The 14,992-nt window shown below is 37.7% G+C and overlaps 1 long non-coding RNA gene across 1 annotated transcript; it reads right to left on the reverse strand.

Annotated features, from left to right (window-relative positions):
• Nucleotides 1–1,338: 1,338 nt before the first annotated feature.
• Nucleotides 1,339–6,384, reverse strand: LOC136856075 (uncharacterized). The gene is made up of 3 exons (XR_010858226.1): nt 6,259–6,384; nt 2,413–3,156; nt 1,339–1,868 (listed from the first exon to the last, which is right to left on the reverse strand). It is a non-coding gene; the product is annotated as an uncharacterized lncRNA (long non-coding RNA).
• Between the last annotated feature and the right edge of the window lie 8,608 nt (nt 6,385–14,992).

Below are 14,992 nucleotides of genomic sequence, written 5' to 3' on the forward strand. Positions count from 1 at the left end.
TAAACACCATGAGACTAACTAACAGGAATACCTTTCATTAAACCTGAGTGCCTTTGTGTCTAGGTTAGTGGGTGCTGCTCATTTCACAGCTCTGTTTAAATGACAGTGTCACTCTGGTTACTATCAGAGGTAGCTTATTCCCTTCACTGCGAAGCTGTGGAAAATATATTCAAAAGGATAGTCACAGCCATTTCTGCCAATAGCATTAGGTTACTTATTTACCAATAGTATCTTTTGTTTTGTTTTCCAATATATCCTAAATTATCTGAAAACTTCTTTGATAAGTTTGGATTCTCAGACGGACTGGAACCCAGCCTTTGAAGTCAGGTAATTCTGGGATTTTCACTTTCAGTTTCTAAAAGATAAAATGGCAAGGTTCTGAAGGAAACAGGTATGTAAATCACGTAGCTTCAAAGACTTCAAACTGGTACAGCAAGCATATTTCAACCAGTCCCTAAGCAAGAAGTCTACTTGCCATGACCTCGCCTAACCTAACCTAACCTGACCTAAACCACCCTCGGTGTCCTTGCCCCAACTGCCAAACTGTACATTGACCCCAAATTGTTTTGACGCGTGAGTTCTCTGAGGAGATTTTTGGTCTCCTGGAGATGAGAAGATAATTCTCATTTTTGGATGTGTTAGGCTGGGATTTCCAAATCTGTTCTGTCAGAGGCTACAGCAGCTTAGCTCTTTAGCTGTATATTGGAGCTGAGTGCGTGCTGAATATTTTGGAGCCAAGGGTGTGTGCAGAATATTTTGGAGCCAAGGGTGTGTGGAATACTCTAGAACCGAAGGTGTGCTGAATACTTTAGAACCGAAGGTGTGTGGAATGATTTGGGGCTGTGGGTGTGAGGAATATTTTGGAGCCAAGGATATGAGGAATTTTGGAGCTGGGGGTGTGAAGAATATTTTGGAGCCAAGGGGGTGTGGAATATTTTGGAGCTAATGGTGTGCGGGATATTTTGGACCAGAGGGTGTGCGGAATGTTTTGGAGCCAAGGGTATGCGGAATATTCTAGAGCCAAGGGTTTGCGAAATATTTTGGAGCTCAGGGAGAGATAATAGCCCTAACAAGATGTTCATTCCTTCAGAGGAGAGAGAACAACGACAATTTAATCCTCACAGGACACCACAATTGCGCTCACACCATGAACTGAGGTACCCAATGGAGTCTTTAGCTCCCCAAGAGATAACCAAATTAAACATACCACGCAACGTCAAGTGACATAATGCAAACAAACAATTTCAAATTGAAAATATTCTTTCAGGTGTCTTTGGTTTTGTGAAAAATAAAAAAAATATATTGTCAGTTGGTGTTTTTGTAAATAAAATAGCCAGGTTTTGCAAAAAAATAATTTATTAGTTGAAATCATTCTTTGCTTTGTTCATGTTAATCACCAATTATCAGTAATTAGTAATTAGTGATTAATCATTCATTTATCATTAATTATCCATCATCAACAATGAAAGATATGTCCTTAATGACCAATAATCACTCATTAATCATTTCTCATCTGATGATGATCAATGTTGAATTATCAGCCACAGGCAACTTTTATCATATTAATAATAATTCATTATCTTAATTATTCATTATCAGTTATCATTGATTAAATAACAATCAACACTCATTCAATGTCCTTTATAATCACACCAATTTCCCACTATTTTTTCTTCTTTTGTACTTGCTATGATAAACTCTAAGGGGGGATCCTGGAACCTGTTTATCGTGGGCCACGAAACTAAAGCTTGTATTTTGCATCTCAAACTTTTAGCTCTTCTTTGTAGGTGAGATGACTAAAACTGCAGGTTAGGTTCAGTTAACAGGTTCTGATGATCCCAGGTGGTTCAGGTAACTGCTCTTCTCTCCTGCAATTAGAAATGATAGTTGTGTAGATGGTTATAATAATAATAATAATAATAATAATAATAATAATAATAATAATAATAATAATAATAATAATAATACTGTATGTGAATGCATACACTGAACAGGGAACTGCCCAGCAACCTGATGTACTTGCTATATTGCATTATGCAATGGAAAAATCATCTAATTACTGCCTTTATCTCTGAATGGTAACTTACACTATTGCTAATGACAAAAGATTATCCCCATTATCAAAATTAGTAGCAGCTTCGAAATTCTTTCCTTACTTCTTTGATCTCCTAAAACTTTCTCAGAGGCAGAAAGGCTTGATGCTTCCTCCCAGAATCAAGAGCCTATTTTTTATCCCTTGTTTTTTTATCACTGGTATGAAAAAGTAACTGGGCAGGAATGACGCAGGTACCCACATCATAACTTGACACAGGTACCCACATCATAAAATAACTGCCCAGGTATGTAATTGCAGTTCAGACAAGTGGTCCCTAAATAATAGATTCCCAATATAAATTGCAACTAGTTCCTCACCTCCACTTGGTACGACGGTCTGCAGTCGAATGGTTCTCCGTGGACCAGATTCCGTCTACTGCTCCGCAGGGGTTTCCTGCCCTCTGACGGTGCCTGGTCTCCTAGGGGCGGCTGCTTCCCTCTGCCCCTGGGCTGCTGCTGCAGCAGGCCTCCTCTGGGGGGTTGGTCCACGCCTGGCTGGAGTGGATGACTCTACCTGGGCTGGGGTGGATGACTCATCTTGCTTTGGAGTGGACGACTCGACGTGGGTTGAAGTCGATGACACGACCTGGGTGTGGGTGGACGTCTCGACCTGAGCCGAGGCGGGTGAATCCTTCTGGTCGTGGTCGTGGGAGTCACCAGCAGTGTGGACGTGTCCGTCTTCAGCTGGGCTGGAGGAGGGCTGCTCACCAGCTGGGACAGCAGATTTCTCTTCAGCTGGGGTAGGTCCCTCGGCTGGGCTGGCAGATTCTTCAGCAGCTGTGGTGGGCTTTCTCTGGCCCAGGTTTGAGAGTCTGTGGGCTAGGCTGGATTCTCTCTGGGGTTCTCTGTGTTCCTGGGCGGCGATTCTTGAGGCTTGGGTGCTGGTTTCCTCTGGCTGTTCTGTGGCAGTGTCTTCTGAACCTGCGGGAGAAGCAGAGCCCCTCTCCCTGGCGGAGAGGCGCCTTCCAGTGGGGGATGCTGACACTTGCAGGTGGGATGTCAGCAGGAGGAGGGCAAGGGCAGTTTGGAAAATCATTGTCTTCATGACTGGTACGATTTTTTCTGCAAGATTTGGAAGAAATGAAACAACTGCTTGTTGAGCAAAGGGAAACAAGATTAACTCTTGTCTTTATCACTGGTAAAAATATATTCTGTTCTGGATAAAGGTTTCACAGCTGCAGTGGTATAGTGTTGACTCTTTAGGTTTGTCTCATACGAATGTGTGCCCATTCTAACTCATAATAACAATAACAGTATGAGTCTTGAAATGGAGAAACAATTCCACAGTTATGTATGGGTACATATATTTAAAAAATCTCTACAAAGAGCTTTTGGGGACCTGTAGAGATTTATTTTTGAATATAAGTACCCATGCATAACTGTGGATTTGTTTCTCCAGCACTATCCTAATACCATCCTCCTTGCATTTTAATACATTTGTATCAATCTATTAATTTATTTTTTATTTTTAATAAGTGGGATCTCTTCTTTATGTATTTAACACCTCATTATTCTTTGGAAGCTTGAATTTCAAGTCAATGGCCCCTTTGGTGGGCTTGTTCGTTATGAATAGGTTTCTTCATCATCTGAATAATAATAATAATAATAATAATAATAATAATAATAATAATAATAATAATAATAATAATAATAATAATAATAATAATAATAATAATAATTTCCTTATAGTTTTTTCCTCTTCCACGTCAGTGTTGGAAAAGACGTGGAAGAGAAAAGAATTATAAGGAACATTGAGAAGATTCAATTTAAAATTAACTCAGACAATGCAGCCCTCCTATATAATAATAATAATAACAACAATAATAATAATAATAATAATAATAATAATAATAATAATAATAATAATAATAATAATATATACGAAACATAACATCCCAGAACCATCTATAATTACTTTTCATTCTCGACATAATTAAAACAAAATAATAATAATAATAATAATAATAATAATAATAATAATAATAATAATAATAATAATAATAATAATAATAATAATAATAATAATAATAACAATAATAATGTAGTGGGAATATAGACCCTATACAATCACACTTTCCCAATTGCGACATAACTGAAACAAAATCTCTTAGTGTAAAGCCAAGTTAAAGAAAAATTCTTTAGAACGAAACAAAAACCAAATAAATAAAAAAAACTAGCCATCAAAAAGGGAAGTAAAATTGACCAAGTTCAAAACATAAAGCCAATCTGAGAACCTGTCACTTTAAAATCAAAATCTAGAAAATGAAAAACATTTAAGGAAAAACTCTGTTTCCAGCTAAACAGAAAACACAAGGACGACTCGCTTTCCAATAGAAAGGGAAAAAGATGTTATTAGAGAAAGCCTTCCTTCTCCAATAGAAAGGACTTCGCAAGTTAAGGAAGACTCACTTTCTAATAGAAGGGGAAAACTCAGCTGATGAAAGATTCACTTTCGGAATCAAGTTCTGAAAGTGACACTGCCTCAAGATTTGAAGGTTTGGGTCTGGAGTTCAGATCAGAAAGTAAAAGTGATCTGTAATAAGTACAGAGTATCATGCTGTGGTGGTGGCGGTGGTGGTGGCCTGTGCTTTTGGCACCTATATCGCTGCCAGACGCACGATCGTGGTTAATCTTAACCTTGAATAAAATAAAACCTACTGAGGCTAGAGGGCTGAAATTTGGTATGTTTGGTGATTGGAGGGTGGATGATCAACATACCGATTTGCAGCCCTATAGCCTAAGTAGTTTTTAAGGTCTGAGGGCGGATAGACAAATAGCCATCTCAGCAGTTTTCTTTTACAGAAAACTAAAAAGAATCACTTTCACTGGAAGTTTAGAAAGTGAAAGACTGACTCAAATAGACTCAAATTTAGAAAGAGAATCAAATAATGAAAGACTTTTTCAGAAAAGACAAAGGAAAAAACTCACTTTCAGAAAGTAGGAAAAACTAAGACAAAGACTCCCTTCCAGAAAAGATAAAAAAAAAAAACTAACTCAAGAAGGACCAGCCTTCAGGAATTAGGCTCAACACGCCAGCAGAGAAAAGTCACGAAGGTGCAATAAGTTAAAAGAACCATTCAAACAGGGATGAGTCAACAAAAACTTAAACCTAAGTCTGCAAGTTTCTGAAGACTTGGAAACTAGACTAAGTCGAAGATCTCAAAACCTAAGTTACCAAGCTTTTGAGAACTTAGGTCCCAGACGAGAATGAGCATAAACATACAAAGTTATCAAGTTTCTCATATCACTTTATAACACACATGAGAAACTTCGGACACTGTAAATTCACAGACTTAAAACCAAAGACCTTGAGGAAGACAGGAGGCTAATGGCATCTCAGGGGAGAGAGAGAGAGAGAGAGAGAGAGAGAGAGAGAGAGAGAGAGAGAGAGAGAGAGAGAGAGAGAGAGAAATCCACAAGCTAAAACGTTTAGACTTTTTCAAAGTTTTCCTGTTACAGGGCCAGTAACCTACAATTCAGACAGGTGAGAGAGAGAGAGAGAGAGAGAGAGAGAGAGAGAGAGAGAGAGAGCAAGTTCACAAGCTAAAACTCTTAAACTTTTTCGAAGCTTTTAAGTTACAGGGCCAATAATCTACAATTCAGACAGGTGACAGAGAGAGAGAGAGAGAGAGAGAGAGAGAGAGAGAGAGAGAGAGAGAGAGAGAGAGAGAGAGAGGTTACTGGCCCTGTAGCACAAGTCCACAAGCTAAACCTTTTAAATTTTTTCAAAGTTTTTCTGTTACAGGGCGTAAACTTACATTTCAGAGAGAGAGAGAGAGAGAGAGAGAGAGAGAGAGAGAGAGAGAGAGAGAGAGAGAGAGAGAGAGAGAGAGAGAGAGAGAGTCCACAAACTAAAACTTTTAAACCTTTTCAAAGCTTTTGTGTTACAGGGCCAATAACCTACAATTCAGACAGGTGAGAGAGAGAGAGAGAGAGAGAGAGAGAGAAGTCCACAAACTAAAAATTTTAAACCTTTTCAAAGCCTTTGAGTTCCAGGGCATAAACTTACATTTCAGAGAGAGAGAGAGAGAGAGAGAGAGAGAGAGAGAGAGAGAGAGAGAGAGAGAGAGAGAGAGAGAGAGAGAGAGACAAAGTCCACAAGCCAAATCTCTTAATAAACCTTTCCTAAATCGTCGTGGATGTACGTGGGAGGGAGAAACTTACAATTCCAGACAGGTGACAGAGAGAGAGAAACCGATATAGGGACACTGAGAAAGGTGCCTTCAGCTCCTGACGAAGTCCTGACGAGTACTCAGCTCCGCACGGCTGCGGAGACTCCCTTTATCTTCCCTTTAGAAGCACAGACGCACAGACACACACACAGACGACGCACGGACAGACACACACACACACACAACGGTAACCAGTTCCCCTAAGCCCTTCCAGAGTTGATCACCTTCGTTTGAATTTTTTTTTTTCAGATGAAAAAAATTTTTAATTTATCTCTGGAAGATTATAGGTTGTTTTTTTTTCATACCCAAAGGAACTTTGTTAGTTTTTGTCATAAATTGTTTAGCTTGTATGATACGTCTATTGGATAATAAATTTAAGTGTGATTGAGTGCAAATTTCACTTTCGTCAGAGTGAATAATGAACCAGCTTGAATAACTGTGTTTATTCAATGAATGGAAACACTAGATTTATTATTACTAATGTATTAATATTCGTCTAATTTATTGGCTGAGTTTGCTGTCAGACAGAATGACTTGACGTATCACAAATCCAATATTTGGTCATTTTTTTATTTGGTGAATAAACTTAATGTGTCTGTTCATATTTTTAATAATTTTGAAAAGGGGTCATAAACCTCTCAATATATATAAATATATATATATATATATATATATATATATATATATATATATATATATATATATATATATATATATATATATTATATATATATATTACATTTTCATAATTCGATAATTTTACAATATCTTTTAATTTCCTCCAAATTTTTTAAAAAATTTGTAACACTAATTTTTTTTCTGGAATGTTTAATATATTTTTTCAATCTGGTTAATTATTTAGAGAGATGTTAAAATTTTTCTTCTAAACTGAAATTAATTTTGTAAATTTTTTTTATTTTGTCATTTTTATCTTTCAAACTTTTGTAACACATTTGTCTGTTATGTAATGAATTTTGTAAAATTCTGTAATTTATGTATATATATATGTGCATATATATATATAATATTTATATATAAATAAACATATATATATATATATATATATATATATATATATATATATATATATATATAATATTTATATATAAATAAATATATATATATATATATATATATATATATATATATAATTTATATACATATATATATAAAATATATAAATATGTGTTATATAATTTTCTGTCATATATATTTATTCTGTAATACATTGTTTTGAAAATTAATGAACTTTGCCCCGTTCAAACCTGTATTTACACCATAAATTTATTCAGTATATAATGTTAATTCTCTGCAATCACTGAGGTAAACTTAGAAGAAAATCTCACCTCCCAGAACAAAGAAAAATATCTGGCCACGAAAAACAAATCCTGCAGAACTACTTAACCAAACTATGCCAAATTATCCGGAAATGGAAAAAAAAAAAAAAAAACTGTAACCTTGAGATGGAAGGAACAGTTAGACTTGAGCCAGAAACAAGAAAACAGTTGTATTACCTGCAATTGTTTGCTTTTTTGGGTCTTACAGAAGTTTTAGCAGTTTTTGAACAGTTCGACAATCCCTTTCTTATACGTTTTGAAACGCTTCAGATTTGACAGTTAAGTTATGTTATGTCAGTTTAGTGTTTGTTCTTGAACTGCTCGAGAACAGTTTCACTTTTCTGGCTTCTGCAACAAGGCGATCATTGTGAGAGATTTACTGCTGAACTGTTCAGCAGTTTCATTCTGGGGGGAAAGTTGACAGCTGCAAAAATTGCAATAGTATTCTGAACAGTCAATAGTTCCATTCTTCTAAATTGTTGCAGCTGGGTGATAATCAACAGTTGGTTGCTTAACAGTTGAACAGTTTGGTCATGAAATATATATACATATATATAATATATATATATATATATATATATATATATATATATATATATATATATATATATATATACATATGTATAACAACACACACACATATGTATATATACATATAAAATGAAGGAGAAATATGCAGAAAGAAGAGTTAATAAATAATGGGTCTCAGAGTGATTAAATGACTGACCAGGCTGTGTAAGGTATCTCTGCGTGAAGGAAAGATTCCAAAACGGTGGGTGGAATGACTGCTCCATAAAGAAGGATTATATACACAATGTTACTTAGTCCATCAGTGAAGCTGTTAGGTAAAAGTCTGATGGAAAACATAAGACACAGCCTATAACAGAAAGACTGACAGGGGAAGAACAGGGTGTGTCAATCAAATATGAGAAGTTTCAGGCCTCAGGAAAAAAGCTGTTAGTTGCACATACAGACATTATGGTAGAACCAACAGAGACAATGTCTTGGGTGCTGAGAAAGAATGGTTTGCTAGAAAAGTTGTTACAGGTGTTAAGAAGTTTGTGTGAACTAACCTGAGCATGTGTTAGAATATGCAGACAGGAGAGTGGCATGTTAGGTACCTTCATGCCCAGAGTAATGCAACAAGAAAGGAAAGGAAACTGGGAAAGGAAAAGAGTCATAAATTGAATACAGAAGTGCTGATGTGTGTATGCAACTGGAGACAGTGAAGAGATACTGGAAAAACTAAGAAAAGATTTTGAGTGTTTGCAAGAGGAGAAAGTTGAGAGTGCAAGTGACCTAGGGTAATGTTATACAGCTAGTTGAAAACAAAACTAAGGAATGACAGTAAAATATGGATGGTGGAAGACTGGAAACTGTTGATATGTGACAGACGGCGTTAAGATGAAAGACGTGAATCACAAAATAAGTGAAGCAATGAAGGATGCAGTGTCCTTGCAAAAGATTGGGAAAAGATCTTCTAAAGCTGCGTGCCAACACCTTGTCCACTCAACTACGGAGGGAATAAAAGTATTTGCTTGGAATCACAGCATGTTATACCACCTGTAGCTGAAGGGATTAAGCCTTGGTCTGGTGATTCAGTGGCTGGCAGTTCAAATAAGGTTATTGTAAGCATCTATTTTCAGGTAATTTTGCCTGATTATAATGTAAAGTGAAATGTTTAGGATGGATTTTGAATGTGAATGGAAGAAAATGCTTAAAGCTATGAATGTAACCTGTTTGCATTGCCAAAGAGGCATAAGAACTGAAAGGATGAGAAATTTGAAAACATGCAGAAGTGGTAAAAAGGCCTGTATCCAAGTATTCTGAGATGGTTTGGTCTTGTGGAGAGAAAAGAAGACTACACGTTGGTGAAAAGTGAATAAACCAAAAGTGTTGGAAAGGGAGAAGAGAGGAAGACCAAGAAAGACTTGGAGAGCTGGAATGTTAAAGAATTATATATATAGACACACATATCTATATATGTGTGTGTGTGTGTGTGTACAAATTCTACTGCTACAAAAATTGTGACAAATCAAGTGTGAAAGAATCCTTGAGAATCACAAGAAACAGAAATGATTGAAAGATGACGAAAGTAGAAAGTTCCTCAGCACATTATTCAGTGACTCTGCAATACTGATAAGCAAGGTTGACCGATAGAAATGTTTTAATGTAAGAAAATATAGGCTAATTTATAGCATGGATTGGGAGGTGGGGAAGAAGTCCAAACCCCATCCCTGGTGGTCAGTTGAATGAGGTAAGCTGCACCCCTAATGTCTAAAAGCATGGGGCTAGCAACCTCACCCCAAAACACTTGTTGTAGACCAGAAGGGTACACCTGTAAAACTTAACTGTCCAAATGAGTTCTCTACAATTCTTTTGGGATGAAGTTGCTGGCCTCACACCCTCCTCCAATCATGTCTCACGGGTTCTGATTACTCTGTGGGTTCAATGGGACACATTACGGCTTGTAACAGGTTCCTCAGGCCCTTTGTAAGAGTGCTGGACGGGTTACCGTTATTGGCAATGTTAACAGGCTTTTCTATTATAGTTCTAACTTAGAAAATGTTGATCTAACTCACAAAATAGGAATTATTACTTATTATAAGAAATTCTAGCCTACAAAATGGAATCCCAACCTACAAAATAAAAGTCTTACCTACAAAATGGGGTGTTATCCTACAAAATAGGAGTTATGGCTGACAAAACGGCGGCCTGAACTACAAAGTAAATTCTACTCTACAAAATGGATTGTAACCTACACAAAAAAAAAAAAAAAAATAATACTCACAAAAGAAGTGTCGTTCTACAAAATATAGAATTCTATTCAACAAAACAGTGTCCCAATCTACGAAATGGAATTTTACTCTAAAAAATAGGGTCCTGAACTACAAAATGAAATTCTAATCTACAGAATAGAGTGATAACCTACAAAATCGGATTCTATTCTAAAAAGCAGAGCGATAACCTGCAAATTGAAATTCTACCTTATAACCTTGTGCTAACCTACGAAAGAGTATTATATTCTACAAAACAGTGATAACCTACAAAATAGAATTCTGTTCTACAGGATAGACCTAACCTACAAAACAGAATTTTTCTCTACAAAACAGAGAGAAAAACCTACAAAACAGAATTCTATTCTACACACCAGTATTCTATTTCACACAAAATAGAATTCTATTCTACACAACAATGCTAACCTACAGAACAGTATTCTGTTTCACACAAAACAGAATTCTATTCTACACAACAGTGCTAACCTACAAAATAGTATCCTATTCTACAAAATATAGTCCTCGCCTAAAAAACAGAATTATAGTGTATAAAATGGAGTGTCCTTCAACAAAAGCAAGAGTTCTAGCCCACAAAATGGAGCCCTAACCTAAAACACGGACTCGCTGCCTACAAAAAGGTGTTCAACCCGAAAAAAAAATTAACATACCCGACTGAACTCGGGTACGACCGGTGTTGGGGGCAGGATTAGGCCGGACAAATGAGCACGAAAGGTGAGCACAAAAGGAACCCCAAACCTTTATTCGGGCGTAGGAGAGATAATATGATGGAGTCTGGCAAAGTCATGCAACTGAGAAAGATTTTCGGCCTATTCTTTCCTCCAACTGGTTTGGGACTACTTTTTTTTTGTGTGTTTATTTGTTTTTCTCGGTGTTTCTGAGGTACTGAAAGGTATATTTGTATATTTTTGTACATTCATTGCTTCTTTATTTGGTTTGCAACCTTGTTTTGTGGATATTTCAACCTGAGGAATGATAATTATGATAAGAAGTCTATACGACGTTTCAAAACAATAACATACTTCTTCTTCTTCTTGCTAGAAACGGCGCGTAAGCTTGGTCCCAAAGACATTCGCCAGAACCATAAATCATGGAGTCTATAAAGTTCAACCGCTGCAGAAAACACGAAGAATGGCCTCACAAAAGACCAAAGACCACGGAGTGCCCAAAAAGCGCGCAAACACGAACCCCGGAGTTGTTTGAGGTTAACTTCGCCATTCTCTTCGGCGCTGATTCACGCTCTCCCGAGGAGGTGAGGTCGCCGGAGACCGACCGTTGCCACCTACGTCATCGCCCCCTTAAGAACCGACTCTCCGGAGGGAGGGAGGGAGGGAGGGAACCTTTCACATTGGGAATGGGCAGCTATCTCTCTCTCTCTTTGTCGCTTTCCCTTTCATCCGCTCTCCAGGCATCTCGTAACCAATCTTTTCCAGTGTACAACGCTTCTTGCACGCCCACGTTAGTCATCTCTTCGTGGAATGATGTCTTAAGACTATGTGCGAGTCTTCTAACTCCAGACCTATACCGCCCCCACCTGGCAGCCATATTGCGCCTCCGTCCAGCCACCCGTGGACCTAGCAAATCAACTTCATTTCTCTTCTTCCTTCATTTCTCCTCGCCATTCAATCGTCCCCAAGTCGTATTCGGCCACTTCTTGTGCAATGCAGTTGCGAGAGAGAGAGAGAGAGAGAGAGAGAGAGAGAGAGAGAGAGAGAGAGAGAGAGAGAGAGTGTCTCGCTCCTATAGTGTCGTAACAGTTTAAAACTGAGAGAGAGAGAGAGAGAGAACTCCGGTACTAAAATGTCAGTGTATGTGTGTGTGAGCAACGCCAGGGCTAAAAAGCAGTTTTAGATGGACGCTGCGATAAAGCAGCTCGGAGGATGAATCTCCGAAGGCATTCACTTCAGAGGCTGTCGGAAAATTCATTATCGCACTCCAAATGGCAGTTGGGGCTGGGCACAGATTGACAGGCAAACCGGTAGGCAGACGACGGACACAACGAGAACACCTTTCTGCAAGACGGCTCACAGCTTCTAATAAACCTTCAAATGGCTTCGAAAGAACCTTTGATTATTTTGACAAATAGGTCAGTTGCAAGTTTTGCCTGATATGCAAATGATTGGGTGTCCATTACCGTCAAAATGACGGTAAGAAATGACTAGGTCTAATGGCATTTAGGTTTGACCTTTCATTCAGCCATCTCAGCTACTCCTAGCTTACCATAAGCAATCTATTCTCTCCAAAATAAAGGGGAATTCGATGTATTAATTAACATTTAGATGTTAATAATGAATCAACATCTAATCGTTAAAAACTGAGCTTTGGAGCGCCGCTGCGGCAAGCCTTTGGGATGGGGTTGCTAGACTTATGCTGTTCTCCAGTTGTCTAAGTAATACGTACTGAAATCAAGCCGTTTCCCTCCTGTGGGTTGAACCCAGGTTAACTGAGGACGATATAAAACTGTTGTCATTTAGACCTAATAAGTAATTCTGATAAAATCATAAAATCAAATGCTTTAAATCAGAACATAATCTTCTCTCCATATTCCTGTCATTTACGACCCTCTATAACCAATTTCCGTCTAAAAACAGGAAATCATGAACTCTATTTCTGTGCGTGTGTCTGTCTACTGTCAAGCAGTTGTTCCTTGACATAGGCCTAATGTTATGTCTAAAGGTGCAAGCCGTGGTCAGCAGTGCTTGACCCAGTAAGTCAATATATCAATTGACACATTCAGACAGTCGCAGGCAATATTAGTTTTTTTTTGTGTAATTTATATATTACTCAGTAATAGATATTATATAATATACATATATATTATATATGTATATGTATGTATAGAAAGACAGGTAGATAGATGGTTTTGTCACTACTTAAACTGCGCCATTTACAGATTTTCAAATATCAAGCCCCAAATACCCAATAATATCAACTTCGCTCTTTACCTTTGGTACAATTTAACACCGAAAGGTAATTACGTATGACAAATGCATCTGCCCAGGCCTGGATTCGATCTTACGCCATTTGGGGTTCAAGACAGCATAACAATGAACTTTCCCACTCAAATGTAAAGAGAAATGTCAGGAGATTTCAACTCTGCTATAAAGTACAGAACCAGAATTTGAATAAGTAGGAAAATCTAAAGAAGAATCGATTGCATCTTATAGGCCTAATATCCACTCAAATATAGAGAGAAATATCAGGAGATTTCAACTCTGCTATAAAGTACAGAACCAAAATTTAAATAAATAGAAATACTAAAATATTTAAATAAGAGTCGATTGCAAAATATTTAAAGAAATATCAGGAGTTTCAACTCTGATAAAGTGAACAAAATTTAAATAAACAGAAATATTAAAATATTTAAAGAATCGATTTTATAGGCCCAGCATCGATTTTATAGGCCTATATCTGTGCGTAAGGGGGGGGGGGGTTGTGTGGGGGCGGACCGTGGACGTACGTGCGCTTGCAAATCAAAAACAGTCGTAGGAGCCCAAGACCAAACAGGTCTTCATGGCAGCGGCAGCAGCAGCAGCAGCAGCAGCTTTTCCCTGACCCCCTTTGCAATCCTGTCCTTTTAAAAGTCTATTGGCAGCGTCAACAGCAGCGGCAGCAGCAAACTCGCTTGACTCAGAAGCGGAGTGAAAAAAAAAACTGCCTTTTGATTAAAACTCGTTTTTACGGAATTACGGCCTAAAAAGGGAATATTTCTTAGCTTACGATAACACACATACACGTGCATACCCACGCAAGCACATACACACGCGCGCGCGCAAAACATGAAGTGACGCATTCGCAATAAAAGAGACGTGTTCAGTCACATATCTGCTCCAGCGATTCGCTCTTCGGTCAAACGGGTTTGCATTTACTCTCATATCTCAACCCCTAGCCGACAGACGAGCCCGCAGGTGTGTATATAAACACACGGCAGATACATCGTATAATATTTCAACGCACGAACGCTGTTTGTATAACAATAAAAACTCTATAGGATTTTAAAATGGTTTAAAATGCGAACTTCAGAATCGTCGACGCTCTAGTCTCATATCCGGTTCACACCAGTTACCTCAAGCTTCCCCAATCATGGGTCTACTTCAAACAAGGCGACGGAACAAAACCACACAAGTTTTTCGTTCTTTTTCATCGGATTTCTTTTTTACGGCGGGTCCGGGGAGTTGCTCAGCGCCTCGGGGGAACTTGAAAGTGGCCGAAGAAGGAATTATAGCGGAGGAAAGTGTAATCATTTTCCTCAATTTCTCAGGATAACCAAAAAAAAAAAAAAACTACGAAGAGAAAGTGCTGGCCGAGGCGAAGGCTTTTTCGTTCCTTGTGCCTGCTGAGGTCAAGTCATGAAACACGGAGAGAGAGAGAGAGAGAGAGAGAGAGAGAGAGAGAGAGAGAGAGAGAGAGAGGTGCAGCTTTTGTACAGTTATGTGCGTATGTGCGAGAGGAAGAATTCACTTCGCTTGTATCTTAGAAAACGGAGGAGAATTAAAATGATCTTAGTACTACCAGTTCTGACGTATTATATATATATATATATATATATATATATATATATATATATATATATATATATATATATATATATATA

Source organism: Macrobrachium rosenbergii, chromosome 34 (genome assembly GCF_040412425.1).
Source record: "Macrobrachium rosenbergii isolate ZJJX-2024 chromosome 34, ASM4041242v1, whole genome shotgun sequence".
NCBI classification, from domain to species: domain Eukaryota; kingdom Metazoa; phylum Arthropoda; class Malacostraca; order Decapoda; family Palaemonidae; genus Macrobrachium; species Macrobrachium rosenbergii.